This window comes from Parus major, chromosome 4 (genome assembly GCF_001522545.3).
Source record: "Parus major isolate Abel chromosome 4, Parus_major1.1, whole genome shotgun sequence".
NCBI classification, from domain to species: domain Eukaryota; kingdom Metazoa; phylum Chordata; class Aves; order Passeriformes; family Paridae; genus Parus; species Parus major.
The window spans coordinates 36,744,375-36,762,256 of NC_031771.1; positions in this window are offsets into that span (position 1 = coordinate 36,744,375).

The window sequence follows — 17,882 nt, forward strand, 5'->3', positions numbered from 1 at the left end:
AAGTAAATACTTCGTTGCAACTCCAGCCTTGGAGAGCATCATCCATTTCAGTGGAATTGTCTCCACAGAAAGTAGCATCTTGGAACCACTCTGACCTCACAGTGAGCAGCCCTGGCTGCTGCTGCTGTTCTCCAATCTGTGCAGAGGGGAGAATTTGTGTGTGAAGATCATTATCATGTGAGAACTTTAGTTTTCTTTTGCTGTCTGTTGTATCACAACACCTGTGCAAGCAAGAGGATCCATCCATACCTGTCAGGCATTTAGCTCCTTTCCTTTATTCTTCAATCACTGAAATACAGTTTGGAATTAGAACCTAGACAATGCCTACAAGAAGTACCTTCCTGTTTCAGTTTTGAATTATTTTGTTTTTTAAATGACGCTACAGGACTTTGTTTAACACAGGAGCGTGAACTGCAGAAGTTACGGGTGAGGCATTAGTTCTGGCCATGAGTTTACACAGTTCTGCTTACATCCAAGGGTCAAACTGGGCAGAAATGGAAAGGATCTTCCTTCCTCTTTGACACAAAGCACAAATGGTGAGAGACGCTTTGTAAAGGGCACTAGTGAAGGATGAGTGGATCAGGAAGAGAAGAAAGACTCAAGGACAGTGGAGGTGACAAAATACTACAATTTCACTGGAATAAGTAGAAACCTCCAGGAAAGAAAAGAACCAGACAAAATTAAAAGAGAAAATAGAGGTCAGGACTGAAAAAAGAAGTGTAATTACTCAAAGGAATTGGTTTCAGGGGGAGAAGAGTTAGAGAACATATTGCTTAGGCTAGAAAGTACACTAGGGAAGGCTGTCAAACATGAATGTTAGCTATGTAAAAATATACTGTTGGTATTGTTCATCTGGACTAACATATGGCACACAAATTCCTGGATCTCCCAAGTCACTGAGAATTTGACAGACTGCTTGAAAAGCATGAGGATTTCATTTACTGTTCACCTTAAACACAACCCTTTGTGGCCACTGAGATTTAGATACTAATAAAAGTGCAAATTCTCAAAAAGTGAATGAAAATGTTTTCTCTTGCTGAGGATAGAAAGCTCTTTTTTTCAGTTCTTACACTAATGTGACAACACAGAGACTTGTTTCTCTATTTGTACTCTTAAAACTATGTTGCATAATTATATTACTAAAACTTGGAAAGGCTGTCTGATCTGTTTAGAGTGGAACAGTAAAGAGGCGTTTTCTTATCTGCTGAATCATGTAGCCCAAGGATCTCGCCACTGTTCTGCATGTAGTTTTCTACAACCAACCCTCAAAAGATAAGGTTAGATTAGATGGAGTATTATCAAAACCAGAATCACTAATGTATCACTAGTATTTGAAAGTTGCTGTCTATGGAAGTGTAACAAAACTACTAAACTGGTGACTGGCTACAATAAATCAAAGATTAATAAGACTTTGAATCTATATAGGTTTTTATTTATAGCAGAGAACTGAAGAGGCTAATATTTGTCATTCAAATTTACATAAAAATGTTCTTTACTGTCTGCTAGGACAAGCAGAGTCCTGGTAGGTGCAGACTCCATTTCCCTGGCTTCTGGGAAGTCAAAATAGCCATGCTTTTGAGGAATGTGTTGCTATGACAAACAGTAGAATAAAAAGTACTCTATGACAGGTACAAAATTTGCATTTCCATTAGCCTTTGTCAAATGAAATCCCTAAAGGCAGTGAAGAATGTGCGTGGAAGGAAAATGCAGTGTATTAATTTACCATCCCCCCATGCAAAAAAAAAAAAAACCACCAAAACCAAACCCCACACACCCTGGATAGTTCAATGAACCATTAGCTAAGATAAAAGGTAGGAGGAAAAGGTTTACATTTCTGGTGGTCATACAATAAAGGGATTGTAATTCATGCATGCTTTTGCCACCTGATAGCCCAGAAAAGAAATGCTGTAGAATAGCCTGGCTGAGCCACTTTTCTCTTCTGAAAAACCTAGCCTACAGGCTCAAATGTTTGGAAAAATGAACCAAATTTTTACCTTCTTTTAAAGTTTATCAAAATATGGATACACTTTAAAGGATAGCACCTAATCTTTTTGGCTGATGTATTTTAGAAATTAATGAAAATATTATTGATTTTAATAAGATTCCTATTCTTTTATGCTCTTTGAACTCTGTTTTTCATGGATGAAATTCTTACTAGAAATTAACAAATCATCAACGGAATTACAGATAAAACAAAATACTATTTAATGTGAATAAAGATGTCATAAATTGGTTCTAAGTTTAATTTGGCCAGCCTTTAAAACACATCGATACTTTCACAACTAACCCTCATCATTTTAGGATGTCTATAACATCCTGCATTAGTTCCTCATTTATATCCAGATATTTATCATCAAAAGTCACTTTATCTTGAGACCACTGGAATTAAATTCATGGATTTGGCACGAGGAATGGCAAAAGAAAAAATATTTTATTTGTTGATATTGTTTTTCCCAGATATGTTTGAGTATTTCAGAATAATATATGCATTATATAAACTTAACTTGAGAGCATACAAAATTTATGTTTCCAAATCTTACTGGTTTATCAGTGTGTTCTTGCTGACACAGCCCATCCCACCAAGGACTGGCCCCTTCCTCAGCACTACTTTCCCTTCTGACACCCCCTCCTTAATCTGGTGCACATGGCTGTAGAGCATGCTAGCTGAGCTTATTGTAGTCCTTGCCAAAATTTACTTTAGCTTATCTACATTGCTGTTGTCATGTAATGCCAGAAGTTTGCCAGGACCTCTGCATTCAGATGTGGAAACAGGATCCCAGCTCTGAGTCATTCAGGGAGAATACTTTTGCATCTGTGTGCACTGTCACTAGCTTTAGGACAACCTGCAATCTCTCTACCATTTCAGCTAATGAAATGATTCAGCTAATGATTTCTTTCACCAAGAAGTCTTTTCAGAAACAGCTCAGATATTTATATGCTCCTTTTAATGCAAAACTCCCATAGGTTGACAGCTGAAAGAAAACAAATGCCAAGTAAAGGTAGTTATTCTTGATCAGGCATACTTCTAGTTTATTCCTCCTCCTGTATGCAGTCATGTTGTGTTGGCACAGACCCCCGTGTGGTGCTTGTAAACCATTCCTTCAAAAAAAAAATCCCAAACTTTATCCCAGCCAGTATGGTCATATTGGAACAAAGGCTATGACTTAATGAGCTTCAGAAGCGTCAGTCTTAATAATGTCTTCTCCTGCAATTTGATTTCTGCTGTAAAGTCATTTAAGAGCTTTCAAAAAACATTTTTCCTGGAATAAATGAATATGTTGTGTGACCATCACATTCTTCTCAAAAACTCCCAACCCTACCAGAGTGACAGGGCATTTAAGAGCTGCAATCAATATGTCTATGATGAAGCTGTACTTCCTTCACACTGTATCTGCCTAGATGAATTAAAGAACCGAGACCATGCACACTGGGTAGGGTAGCATCCTATTATCTATTTGTTCAGAAACAGGTGCAAATTGCTTTCATTATGTTTTTATAAAACACTGGGGTTTTTACAGGCTCTACTAAGTATTACTTTCTGCTTTGGGCTCTTTCTGGCTCTGTACTTATTTATTCCTGCCTCACTAACTTTATTGATAGCAAGGTTTTTCAGCATTTCTTTTTTATTTTACTCCTCTTTTCATACAGCAATAAATATTATTCAATTCAACAAATGCATACAAATGGTTTCCATTAGAATTTTAATCTACTCTCAAAATGAAAGAAAACCTTTGTATAAATCTTTTTAAATTACCAGAACATAAATTCAGACAGGGACATCTCCACCTAGACTGAGCTGGGGAGTTCACAGCCTGCTGTCCTCATTCATAAATTAATTGAGGTCTCTAGCTGCTGTAAATGAACAGTGCATCCTGCAAAAGATCATATCTGTCAAGATTGCAGATTGGTTTCTATCAGAGTTTGCAAAAGTCAGAGCTCACAATGCTTTCATTATGTCTATGAGTATGGCTTCCCAACTGGAAAGAAATGTGTTTTGTTCTGTTGGGCCAAGATTTACAGAAAGCAATTTTCCTCCATGCTCCAGCTATGACAAAACCACTGAAAAATGTCATTTCTTGATTTCTTTCATTCAGTCACCTTTTTACTGACAAATATGTATTCTTTCTGCTCCATGTGTATGCACCAACTGTGACATTTAATGGCCAAGGAAGGTTAATCACAGGTGGGTACATATCCCCCTTGGATATTGCAAGCTATACTGCATTCGCTGCCACTTATCCATTATAAAGTAAGCATGGCTTTAGCTGACTCACAAAACTACCTGTTTTATATTACAAATTCATACATTTTTTAAAAGGCTCCGTAGGATTCAGAGAACCAGACAGCATATCCATGAATACCTCTTAGATATCTTAAATTACGTAAAGGTTGTGACAGAGTGTGAAGAGAGTCAAAGGCAAGGTGGATAATACTGAGTCCTTGGTTTCTTTCTCTTTGATTTAGCAGTGTTAATCTGCAAGCATGTGAGGGGTGGAGTAAAGAAAAGAGAACATCAGTTCCCAGAGTTTGGGAAACAGAGGTTGTTTTACTTTTGGGTCTTTTTTAATCAGTGCCATATGTGAAAATGATGTCATGATTCTTTACACATAAATAACAGTTTGTAAGACACTGAAGATTAAAAGGAGGGTAAGACTGGCCAAAACAGCTCTTAACACAAGTGAGTAGAATTGGTCTATTTCAATTTACAGGTAAGGGACTAAACCCCAAACACAGCACATGCATATATGTCCTTCCTTGCTTCTGTCAGCTGTGCTGGACCTTCTCTCTTCACAGCTGAAGCTGTGGAGGATGAACCCACAAATCACCTGAATGTCAATTTTCACTTCTACCTCTAAGAGAAGAAGAATTTCCTTGTTGGGGTATGCTGAGTATTTCCCAACAACTGAGTATGACTTTTCTCTGGAAGCAATAGAAAGCCATCATACCAGCTCATAAAAACGATGGGGAGATTCGCTACAGCTACAAACACTGGTCACAGAGAGGTCCTGGTGATTTTGGTATGCAAAAGTGTAGTGAGGAGAGTCTAGAACAGCATGCTATGGTAGTTTGCTCCTTAAATACACACACAACCTTTCAAGGAATGAAGATTATTTACATGCTAAAAGTTAACCTGCTCGTTAATCTCTGTTTAAAGGCTTCTGCCTTAGCCTTATAGTGCCAACCAGTTAGAAAAGTGGCTGACAGCTACAAGAGCTAAATACATACTCAAAATTAATTATTTACTTGGCAGGCTCAGCAATCACTATATTATCAAAGCAATTGGGGCAATTCAGCTGTTTTATTAAATACCAAATATTTCTGACCTTTATCACACAAATGACATTTGGCATCCCAATATCATGATGTTGTCCCTTCCTACCATGAGAGCACCACACTGTCAAACTCTTCTCCAGGGAAAATTCTTGCAGGTGGAAACATCAGCAGTTATCCTGGTAATCTAGTTTATAAAGCATTTAACCTAAGTGTTTTAAATGTACAACTGCTCTGCACTGGAACCAAACAGCAGGGGGGAAATGTCATGCTGGAAGTCTTATTGCAACAAATTGCAGATGCTTGAAGATGTGGATTGCAGTGGAAACCGTGGTAGCATGTTCCATAGCAGGGAGAAGTCAATATGGTGTGAAAAAAATCTCTACTAAGCAAACACTCATGCCAACGTTTTCTGTTTTATCAGCCCATGTCTGATATATACTGGCATATAGGTATGTACAACACTCCACTCAACAGCAGCAAGAAAAGGAATAAAAAAATAAAAAAAACCTCAAACCTTCAACTATCTGTTGGTTTGGAATACAAATCAAGCTAGAGGTTTTTGTGCAACAATAGTTTGGTCCCCAAAGCTGTGTTGCTCTTACAGGTTTGCAGTGACACTCTCAGAATAAAATTCCTCCAAATATTTAATTTTCCACCTCTTTTTATTTTATCATACTCAGTCCTTAGTCCCATAGCAGTCCCTTGTTACAGGCTTCCGAGCCAAGTAGTCCCACACTATAACTTTAAATGTTTGAGAGCACCTTAGTGCCATTCAGGCATCATTTAAAAGGGTTACCCATTTTGAGATCTCCCCTCATCCTTGGGTTTCTAACTATCTTTACACCCTCTGTGTATTATCTAAAACAGAAATTACCTTAGACAGGACCTCAGCACCTGCCAGTGTGCAGGATACCTTGCAGAACAGTCCTGTGAACTTCTTTCTTCTCCATGACATAGTCCAAAAGTCACGCTTGTTTTTTTTTTATCTACCGAATCCTATTGCAAACTCATCCATTGTATTCTGTTGGCTAACTCCTACACTACTTAATAACCTTTTCCTATATTTCTCCCTCACAGAGACTTTCAGTGTTTCAGATGTTTTGGGTTGGATTTTTTTTTTTTTTCCCCCAGCTGAAGTAATTTTCTTCTCTCTTTTATAAGGGTAGAGAAGAGTGGTTATGGAGGCTTGCAGTGAAGCAAGGCAGCCTTGAGGGCAATTACCTGTGTAATTGCCTGGAGTGAGACCCAACCAGTCCAACTAACTCCTCATTCATGCTGGAAGACTAACACAGCTGAATGCAATACTTTCTTCAGACACAGCTGATGAAAGAAACAACCTCACTATCACACTTTAGACACATTAATCTCATGTAGCATTTTGGTTAGAAGTGTTTGACCTTGATTTGCCCACAACCTAAGAAAAAAGGGGGGAAAGTCAGTGAGACTTAATGACCCTCTTTCCCTCCCTGTCCCCTTTTTCCTACTAAGGACTGGCTGTGAATATCTTTGGTATTTACCTTCAGGTGACTAAGTTGCATCTTAAATAGACCACATCAAACTGAAATCTGGAGTCAATCTATGGTGATGCAGGATAGAAACCAAATAGTAACTGCCTGAGGTTACAGGATCATAATCCCAGGAATATTCTGTTATATGTGTGTTCATCAAACCATGGGGGGAGTGTGTGTGTTAGTTGATAAATGATGATCCCCATTAAAGTGCCCACCTAAACCTACCATAAGTGTGTTTGACTAGATTGCTGTCTGCTTTGATGGTCCAGACAATTCCCCTAAAGAAGGCTATGCCTACCAAATGGATCAAGACCCCATCAGCTCTAGACCCTGGTATCAATCCCTTCCTACCTTTGTTTTCAGCAACAGTCTCATGGTGATTCCCATCATAGTAACTCAGAAGTTCTAATGAACACAATACAGAAGTAAGTACATAGTTATGTATAAGGCAAGAAATTAGCTCTATACTTTCTTTTTAATTCAGAGGTAGAAATTATGTATGTGACATCATTTTTATTAACTTCTTGTTTAAAATGCCTTAGAGGAAAGATATAAGAGGAGAGCTAGCTCACAAACTGGGGTTGTTTTTCTCCTTATACTTTGAAAGTGGCAGATAAAGGGATTTGAGGATCTTGATTACTAAAACAAACAAAATTATTAAGGAAGGGTGCTTTATACATATGTCTGTATTGGGTTTGTGTGACAAGGCTTTGGTAGTTGGAGGGTGGCTACAGAAGCTCACAGAGCTTCTATGAGAGGCTGCCAGCTTCCCCTATGTCCAATGGAACTAGTGCCAGGCAAGTCCAAGACAGACCTACCACTGGCCAAGGCTGAGCCTATGAACAATGGTAGCAGTGCCTCTGGGATAACAGAACTAAGAAGGGGGGGAAAAAACCCAAAATGGCAAATTGAAGCCAGAGAGAAGAGGGAGATATGAGCAAGCAATAGCTCTGCAGACACCAAGGTCAGTGCAAAAGGACGGAGAAGAGGTGCTACAGGTGCCAAAACTGAGATTGTCCTTTAGTCTATGGTTAAGGCCATGGTGAGGCAGCTGTGCCCCTGCAGCCCATGGATATCCATGGTGTAGCAGGTATCCACCTGCAGCCTGTACATGACTCCTGCTGGAGCAGGGGAATAGCCAAAGGAGGCTGTAACCCTGTGGGAAGCTCATGTTGGAGCAGGGTCCTGGCAGTCATGGAGAGAGGAGCCTGTGCTGGAGCAGGTTTTCTGCCAGGACTCATGGCCCCACTGGAGCCATCTGCTCCTGAAATCGTGCACCCCACAGAGCATGTCCACACTGGAGCAGTTGTGAAGAACTGCAGCCCGTGGGAAGGACTCACATTGGAGAAGTTCACAGAGACTGTCTACTGTGGGAGGGAGCCCATGCTGGAGCAGGGAAGAGTGTGAGGAGTCCTTCCCCTGAGGAGGAAGGAGCGACAGAGACAGGGTGTGATGAACTGATCACAGCCCCCATGTCCCTACACCACAGGCAGGGAGGAGGTGGAGAATTCAGAAGCAAAGTAAAGCCTGGAAAGAAGGAGAGGTGGAGAGAGTTGGTTTTAAGATTTGCTTTTCTTTCTCATTATCCTACTGGTTTTCCCAAGTCGAGTCTGTTTTGCTCATGATGGTGACTGCTCCAGGTGAGCAATCTGTCCCTGTTCTTATCTCAACCCATGAGCCTTTTGTTCTGTTTTCTCTCCCCTGTCCAGCTGGGAAGGGAGGTGACAGAATGGCTTTAGTGGGCACCCAGTGTCCAGCCAGGTCAACCCATCATGGTACTCTAGGAATATAAGGGGGATTCTTTGTCAGGAAACTATTTCTTTATGGGAAGTTTCCCATTATTGCTGTCTCTCTGATAACATCATCATAATAACATCTACTTCACTGAGGCTCCCATCCATAGTTTTCAACAGAAATAGGATTCAGGAAGGCAAATTTAAGAAATTAATCTACAGCCTTGGCTGCAGAAACACAACCTGGAACACTATCCCACTTCAGGAGCCTGCATTAAAATGTGCTGGCAGTAGGACAGAAAGCAAATGTTCACATCAGTGCAGGTAAATTCTTCAGTTTAGAATAAAATTACAACAGAAGGAGCAGTCTTTTGAATACTGTGCTGTTCTCATTTAAAAGCAGAGAGAAAGGTAAAATTTTAGTGCATTATTGAGGGAGCATGTAGACCCAGCTTTCCTGTGACACAGACTACACTGATCACCCACATCCAGCTCCTAGCAAGCAATTCATCTCTCTCACAAACTAGCTTTTAAATGGGAGGTGCCTGCTTCTTCTAAAGTTATTGGATTGTATTCTGACAATAAAGTTAAATGACACAAGAAGTATCTAGAATACTTCCACACAAAATCAATGTGCACTATTTTATATTTTTCTTTCTCCCTCATAACTTGCATACTCACACACTGGTCTATGAAAGTTTGTGTTCAGTAAGAACACAATTTCAAAAATCTACTGCTGCCTCAAGGAAAATACTGAAATATATTCTAAGACAGAAGTAATTCTATTTATCAATCATTTTCCTTTCTCACCTCTTTGCTATTTAGAATATTTGCATGAAAATGGGATATTTATTTCCCAAGAGTTCATCAGCTGCTCCTGATATAATTTCCATGGATACCAATTGTATGTGATGTTGCAAGCACACAGCAAAAGGATATGGAATAAGGAAGAGAAAAAATCAACTGCTTTATTCTTTGACTATGCTTTTGAGTAACTCCATAAAAAAAACCTAAAAGCTTATCTAATCAACTCATCACCCACACAAATAACCCACTCAGTCCCTCTTCCTTCCTAGCCCTCTTGGCAAAAATATCCCCACATATTTAAACGTGTTCAGTCTTTCAAATATTATCTGCTACTCAATGAGAACAAAACTCAGGAATTTAGAAGGTGACAGAGGAAAAAAAAGTTTTTAATTTACATTTTTTAAGCTAAATTTTAAAACTTGCTGATTTAGAATTTTAAATACTAGATTTCTCCATTTAGAAGTCTTGGTAAGGAATACCTTACCAAGGTATTTACAAGTCATTTACTTTCAGTAAAATGACTAGTAACAAGGAATTATTGTTACACTAAAAATCTCTCAGAAATTACAAAAGGAAACAGCAAGTTTCAAAATGTATTTGCTTCATCAGTAGGTTCAGCTATTCAACACAATGTACCTGAACAACTACAGAAGACTGAGTTTCTTCACTGTCTCATGAGGATTTTGATACCTGGGTCTTTTAAAAAATCATTTGAAGACTGTTATCTTTTGTTTAAAGCTGCTGCTTATAACAGGCTTTGGACGAACAAGTTTTCTCATTTTGTAACTATACAAAAAATATTTTTCATTTGAGCTTGATCAGACTATGACCCTGGGATTTCAATTTAGCTCAGAAAAGAAATGTCCAGAAGCAAATAGCAGAGTAGGCAGGAAGAACTGTAGTCTCTGTTTATCTAGGGAACCCTGATGTTACCCACAAGCAAAACCTTGCAGTATTTTGATATAGTGGTACTGTGTGTGACCCATACAGATGCAGGAAGAGAGTAATAACTATAAAGCCTTCACTGTTTTCTATAATCCCTCTTTCCAATATCTCGAAGGAAAGGAGACATTTCACAGGGAAGGAAACACATTCACAATGAGATCAAGAAACCTGGCCAGAGTCAAAGGCAGGGTTGGAAGCAGAGAGGGGTCCCACCAGAGAACACTAATCACAGAGGCACAGGCTGAAGTCTGAGGGTGGTGAGAGCACAGCAGCCAGGAGCACTAGGAGTGTCTCAATGTGTTTGTCCAAGCCCCAGTAACATCTCACCCAGCATCTCTCAAGCCACTCCTTAGTTACACTTTGCAAACAGAATCAAACTTCTGTCAGCAGCTAAAAGTCACTGACTGTCACAGTAGAGATGGACAATGACACCTGTTCTTCCATCATAGCCCCATCTTTATTGCACACAGCATATATTTATATGGTTATCAGAAGGCACTGTGTTTAATTCCAATTGGTTAGGAACTCAGTTCACTGGTTGGTAATAGTGAGTGTATATGTCAATCAAAACTTTTCTCTCTAACAATGTTTACATACTTTTTCTACTGATTCCCATGGAATAGATCCCTTGTTATTACAGGTGCACTTGTTTTTCTCCCAAGAATAGTTTGTTACATTAACAAACTTTTCATTCTCAAGATGTTTTTTCATGGGAATTTACACTCTAGCTGCTAGCTATACTTAACCAAAGTAACAAGGCCTGAACTATGATTTTACAAGGCCTTTCATTTGTAAGGTTTTACCTGTATGTGACCCCTCAGAGTTCCCACTAATTTTGGTTTTGATTATCCCAGGCTCAGGCAGCATGCTGAGGGCAACCACAACCAGCCTGTTGTAGCTTGCAGGCTTCTGCCCAGCAAGACCATGAGAAGACGATGCACTAGCAGAGGGAGAGCTTTCTGCCCTCTGCCACAGAAGGTTCACAGCAAATACCAGGCTGGGGCAGCACAGGTTGGCTGCTGCTCAGCCCCCGGTGCAGGCATTGCCCTGCAATTTTGTAGTCTCCTCCCAGAAGATGAAAGTCAAGGTGTGCATGTCCTGCAATTCATAGGGACAAGGCTCCAAGTATGCAATTTCTGTTCACTCTACTTCCAGTGGTCTTAACATTATCTCTGGGTTAGAGATAAACATTTTTTTTTTTTTTAACTTTGCTCATCTGTCAAGTCTCATTGCCTGACATCAAGGAGATCAATCTGCCTTCCTTAAACACAACTCCTGGCTCTTTCGAGAGGCTTCCCTTTTTAGATGTTGGCCTCCTAAGTTCCTCTCCACAGCCTGTCTCCCCTGCTGCATCCTTCAACAGATTTTCTCAAATCAGAACAGACAACCCATGTAGGCTGACATGCTTTTTGCAGTGCTCACTGCTCACATCTGAATGTTACTCCCCAATCTGCAGGCATTCCTGTGCAGCACAGCAGAGGAGAGCGGGGACCAGAGGTGTCTGCTACATGTGTAGGGGCATGCACACTGGAAAGGACTCTTTTTCTGCAGTCAGTAAAAATGACATGGGTGAGGAAATTCCTAAGGATTACTGCCAGAGAGTTTTAAGTACCAGGACCAGAAGTTGTCTGTGAGATAAAAAAAATAAAATAAAAGAAAACCAAGAAGAGACAGAAAAAGTCCCTGCAGATGCTATCAGAATCTGCCCTCTCTCCCTTTTGGAGGTTTTTCTTTTGAAAGAAAACACATTTGGGTGTGTGAATGCATGACCTGCTCTCCCTTGAATGCCAAATTTTCAGAAACATCATTCATCTTACTCAATATTCCTCCTCTGCCTGAGGTGAAGTCAGTCAGCTCTGCAGGCCTGATACCGGTAGTTTTGCCTTGACCTTAAAAAGAGGTTGAAATAAAACAAAAGTGAAGCTCCAATTCCACACAGGTATTTCAACTTTATGAGGAGTTACCCATTAGAGAAAACTGTCACCTGAAACAGTTCTTCTTTTCTTTTCCCCAGTCCATCCCCAACCCTGCTGGGGATATGTGAAGGAATAGCTTAGTTACTTCAGCTAAAAGTGCATTTAAAATCAATCCAGGTAATGTGTAGCCCCACTTGAGGGCAGAATCTCAAATCGGAATATTTATTACTGAGCTGTAAAGCTCTGTTTTCTCAGATTTTGTCAGAAAGGAGATACTTGAATGCCAACAGGGACATCAGGCTCCATCTCTTTATAGACCTTGGGTCAGGAAGGAATGTAAGTACATCATCAGCTTTAGCCCCGCTGACTTAAAGGATAGTTAAGCACATATTTTTTTCTGTCATGAACAGGAAATATGTAGTACTATATTCATCTTAGCTGCAAGGTGAATATGCAAACTCACACAAGCTACCTAGCTCACAGCAAAGGGTAGGTGCAGCTTTTCTTACACTCTAAGCTATGATTAACAGAAAAGGAACTGGCCAGAAGTGAACAGTGGGATCAACCTATTGAGATTTTTGTTCAACCCAAATGTATGAAAGTACTGTTTTATTATGCCACACAAGCAAGAACCATGCCAGACACTTTTCCTAGTGGAAAAGGACCTGAAGATACTGGATGACATCTCGCTGAACATGAGCCAGCGGTGTGCACAGGGGGCCAAGAAAGCCAGGGGTATTCTGGTTTGTATCAGGAACGGCATGGCCAGCGGGACCAGGGCAGTGATTGTCCCTCTGTACTTGGCACTGGTGAGGCCACATCTCAAGTTCTGTCTTCAGTTTTGGGCACCTCACTGCTAAACATTGAACATGAAAGACATTGAGGTGCTGGAGTGTGTGCAGAGGACAATAAAGTTCCTAAAGGGTCTGGAGCTCAAGTTTTATGAGAAGTGGCTGAGGGATATGGGGGTGTTTAGTGTGGAGAAAAGGAGGCTCAGAGGAGAACTTCTGGCTCTTTACAGCTACTTGAAAGGAGATTGTAGCCAGATAGTGTTTTGTCTCTTCTCCCAGGTCACAGGTGACAAGAGGAAATGGCCTCAAGGTGTCCAGGAAAACTACGTATTAGGGGGAAAAAAACTACAGAAAGTACGTAAAGCATTGGAACATGCTGCCCATGGAAGTGGTGGAGTCACCCTCTCTAGAAGTGTTCAAACAATGTGTGGATAGGGCACTTGAGGACGTGGTTTAATGGTGAGCATAGTGGTGGTAGTTCTAGGCTGATGGTTGGACTTCATCATCTTAAAGACCTTTTCCGGCTTTAATGATTCTATGGTTCTATGATCAGTGACCTCTCTTTAGGCTTGTCAGTCCTAGGATCCCAAGGGCCCAGACTCAGGCAGATGTACCCTGCTGGGGAGTGACCTGGCTCATCTGTGCCACCACAGGAGGATTTCCAACAGGAAAATGAGCCAGCATGAACAATGAGGGGAAGAGCAGTAGGGACATCCTATTTCTAGAGCCATCCCACCTGAACCATGGTGTTGCCCTAGAAAGGAGAAGTGTCCCTCAGATGGAAGTGTTTAACATGGCTCCCACTCTTCTCTGTACAACATGACCCTGTGGAGTCAGCTGTAGTGCTGCAAGACCCCATATTTCAGGGAAGGGCAAAGGAAGGAGCAGAGAACTACAGCCCTGCCAGGTGAAGAAAGACCCATGCTCACCCATGGTGATGCCACTTCTGCCACAATTCCCTCTTGCCCACATCTCTGTAGAAATCCCTGAAGGGAAAAAGGCTCTGGAAGAGATGACAGGGTCTGCAGGAAGAGACAATGAGAGGATGCAAGAGCAGGGAAGGGAGGAGGAGGCAGCAGTCAAAGCATACACCTGGAAGTCACCAGGGACCACTGCACTGTGAAATCTACTGGTCAGTTTTATTTGCAGGGTAGAGATGTGGCTCACAGTGGGATACAGTCACCCTCCTTTGCAGTCCCTGAAGTCAATGTGGAACTCCCTGGAAGAGACACTGTAGTCCAACTGCATCCAGCCTAGACAGGAATTTCAGTCAACTCCCACAAACCAGCCACACATGTGCTCTGCAGTGACCTCTTGGTGACCAGGGACACCAGAAGCACTTACGAAGCCCGTGCAATTGAGAAGAAAATTACTCCTGTTAGCACAAGAGAAACAAGGATTTTTGGCATACATATTCTCTAGCCACTTTGAACACTCCTTTAGTTTCAAACATGGTTGTCTGATAGACTCTCCACCCTCCTTGTTACTCCACTTATTTTTCACCAAATCACAGGGAGGTTCTTTCCCCCTACTGTGTTTTCAGACGAGCTTCCTTTGGCCTTGCAGAGCCCGACGGGTGACAGACCTCTTGTGCAACCACACACTTCCTTTTCTCTCTTCCTTTCATCCCCAGACTTCAACATCCCATCACAAATTTATTTTGCTGTCTAGAACTTCCTAGTCTCCCTGTCCTTCCCCTCAGGGCAAGTCTCCGAGAATCGACCAACAGTGTTTCCACACCTAATTAGCTCCTGGTTTTTCTCCTCTGGAAGTTAGATAAGCAATGTTGCAGTTACAAGTAGATTCACATAGACTAAGGCATGTATGATAGGGCTGTTTGTTACAGTGTGATGTCTACAGTTGTCAAAGAAACATTTATTCTCCATGAGATTAAAAAATAAACAAGAAAAACCCCACTGAAAAAACCCACCAAAAACCCCATATCCAATATAATTACATACAGTCACCCTGGAAAAAGGAGAATACATGGAAAACAAATCCTGGCATCTCAATGTGAAGCTCTTAAGCAAAACTTGTCAAGTGTTTCAAGAAATAAATATAAAAACCGTACCACAAAACACTAGATGCATTATTAGTAGTATCTTTAATAACAGGAAAAATATTAAAGTGCCATATTGTTTACAACACAAAATTAAAATTTTAATTTTAATCAGTCCTGTTTACCCAGCAACATTCTGATTAGCAGTCAGAGTTGATTGAACAGTGGAGGAAAGAAAACCCTCTCAGAAGAAGATATGCCACATAAAAGACTGCACGAGTCAACAAGCAGCAACAGCAGAGTTACACTGCCAGCTAAAGAATGTACCCGGGTCTCTGGCAATCCAAGACACAACTTTATGCCTCTGAAGCAGTGATCTGAATATATTTCGTTTCCTCTCCTTGGTGCAGGGAGCCTTCCTGAATATTTGCATGGCAGAACTGAAGTACACATTAGCTTGAAACAATGAAGGAGTAGGGAGGTACAGAATTGAGTAAGAAATCCCAGGAAACCATAGGCAATTTCTTCTTTATTATGCATATTTTGCTGCTGGAGCACATAATGCTCATTCTCTTCAGGGCAGGGTTTTTTAAAAACACAGTAAATAATGTCAACAACTAAAAATCCAGCATGTGGAGCTTTTTTTCCTCTTTCTTTTGCCTCATATTTAGCGGGGGGAGTGCCCGGGCAGAGGCAAGATTTTCCAGCACAAATCTTAAAGCCTACAAGATGGAAATAGCAGTTTGCCATTCCAATCCCTACTCCTTCATTCCTCCTAAAAATAAAAAAAAACCAAATAGGCATATGCACAAAACAAATGACAGTAATCCATGTACCCTGTCACATACATCTCAGTTTTAAGCTTTGCCCTTCTGCTGCACAGTTCAGAGAAGGATGGTGCCCTTCTCATTCGTTACTCGGAGTGACAGGCAGCAGCTCTCCTGCCACAATTATCTGGTGGTGCCTTCCAGGCATGGAGCTGCCCAAGGCACCTTCCTCCTGGGATATTTCCTCAGCAGGGAAGGGGTTCAAAGCTCAGCCGCATCAGTGTCTTTGAAGCATTCAGACGACATAAATCCACTGCTCCTGAAGATGAGCAATGTTAGGAAGCAAGCTGCTGCAATTAAGCTCTTACTCCAGAAAAAATAAAAAATAAAAAAATTGAATGCTGCACTCTTCCATAGCTTGATTAACCACATGCTTCATTAAAGCTTCCACTGCTGCTTAACTGAGCTGTAAATGCCAGGAAGGCAGTGTTTTTTTTGAATGAGACAGTTCATTAATTTTTTCTTTTTTTTCCCCTCTTTCTTTCCCCCACCCCGCCCCAACCATTTCCTTCTAACCAAAGAAAGTAAACAGGTGCATTAAGTGTAAAAGGAAGGGAATGTGGATTTAAAAGTTTCATGTAGGGTTTCTTAGTCAGCTCTGTTCAATGCTTTTGCACTGTGCCTTCCAGTAGTTTCCAAGGCTAAGACCACGAAGTAGATGCAGACTAAGCACTTGAAATAAGTTTTATCCCTCTGTTCTCAAATCAGAGTTTTACATTAGATAAACCTGGATTTTAAAGGGAAGGGAGATAACTCTGCTAAAAGAAGCTAGAGTGGTGCAAACCCTTTGAGCCATCACCACCAAAGAGAGAGAGCTGGTACTTTACACTTTCAGCCCTCTATTTTATAAATCCTTTTCTTACCTGCAACTGAGAAGAAACAGCTGCAAAAAAATGGCCTTTCAGCTGTGGTCACTTCTGTACTTCATTCTTAAGTGCTCCCAGAGCAGCAGCAACCCAAACCAACCCTGCTGGATTACTAAAGCACTGCTGCCTGCTCCTTTATGAGTCTCATGCTGCTCCACAGCCGTTTCCTGGCTCCCTAAAGCCCACCTGCTCCCCACAGCCCCAGCTGCAGCTCATAAACTTATCCCAGGCACCAGGTGAGAATTAGCCCCAGCCCCCGGCAATTGCTGCTTCAGGGCATCAGGTGAGGCCTCTGTGCTTGTCCCACCTCACTCATAAAGGTTCCTATGACCCAGCTTCAGAGAGAAAAGCCAAGGGTGGCAAGCAAGAATTTTCATTCATTTTGCTTGTTGGCAACAGCTTAAAATCCCTGCAAGATTCATTCTGTTTGCTGATGAACTACTGCAGCTTCTGCAGTTATGTACATAGAGCTTTCAGGCTGAGCTATTGCCAGTGTTATCACAGGCTATTTGAGAAATCAGAACAACTGTACTGGTCACAGCACACTTTGTAATCTTTGTGAAAATATTCCCAATATACAAAGCAATAAAATGCAGTCAGTGATCAAAGCTTCAAAGATGCAGATTATGCTTTTACTCAGTATGCCAGCCTGTGAAACTACCCTTTCTTAAATGAAATTTATGTAAATAAGACTGCCTGTTCCTTGGGTTTTCCAACAAGGGAATGATATAATGTTTTGTAAGGAATATCTAGATGCTGGCAGGATTTAGATTTAACTGTGAAGACAGCATTATATTGAACTGGATGGGACCTCAGCATTTTATTGAATGTGACTGCTTCTTCTACTTAATGGTACCAAGGTAACTACCGAAGGGTTCCCCAGAGTCTCCTTTCAGGTTGCTGTACCATGTTTTTCAAGCAGTCCCTACTGAGGCCTGAGCCTACAGTCAGCTCCCCTTCCCTGGCAGGCTGGGGGGTGGGTACCGTGGGAGTGGTGCTGGCAGCCACAGAAGGACCTGTGCAGTTTCACCTGGGTGAACCACCAGGCTCAAAGGGCCAATGGTTCAAAACCCAGCTGGAGTAGTGGCTGGAGGAATGAGCTGACAGAAACTTGATGAAGTCCTGCACCAGGAACTAACAAGTCCCAGCTGGCTGAGTGCCCAGTGGATGGAAGGCAGCTTGAAAGAACAGGGTCCACCTGGATCCCTGTATC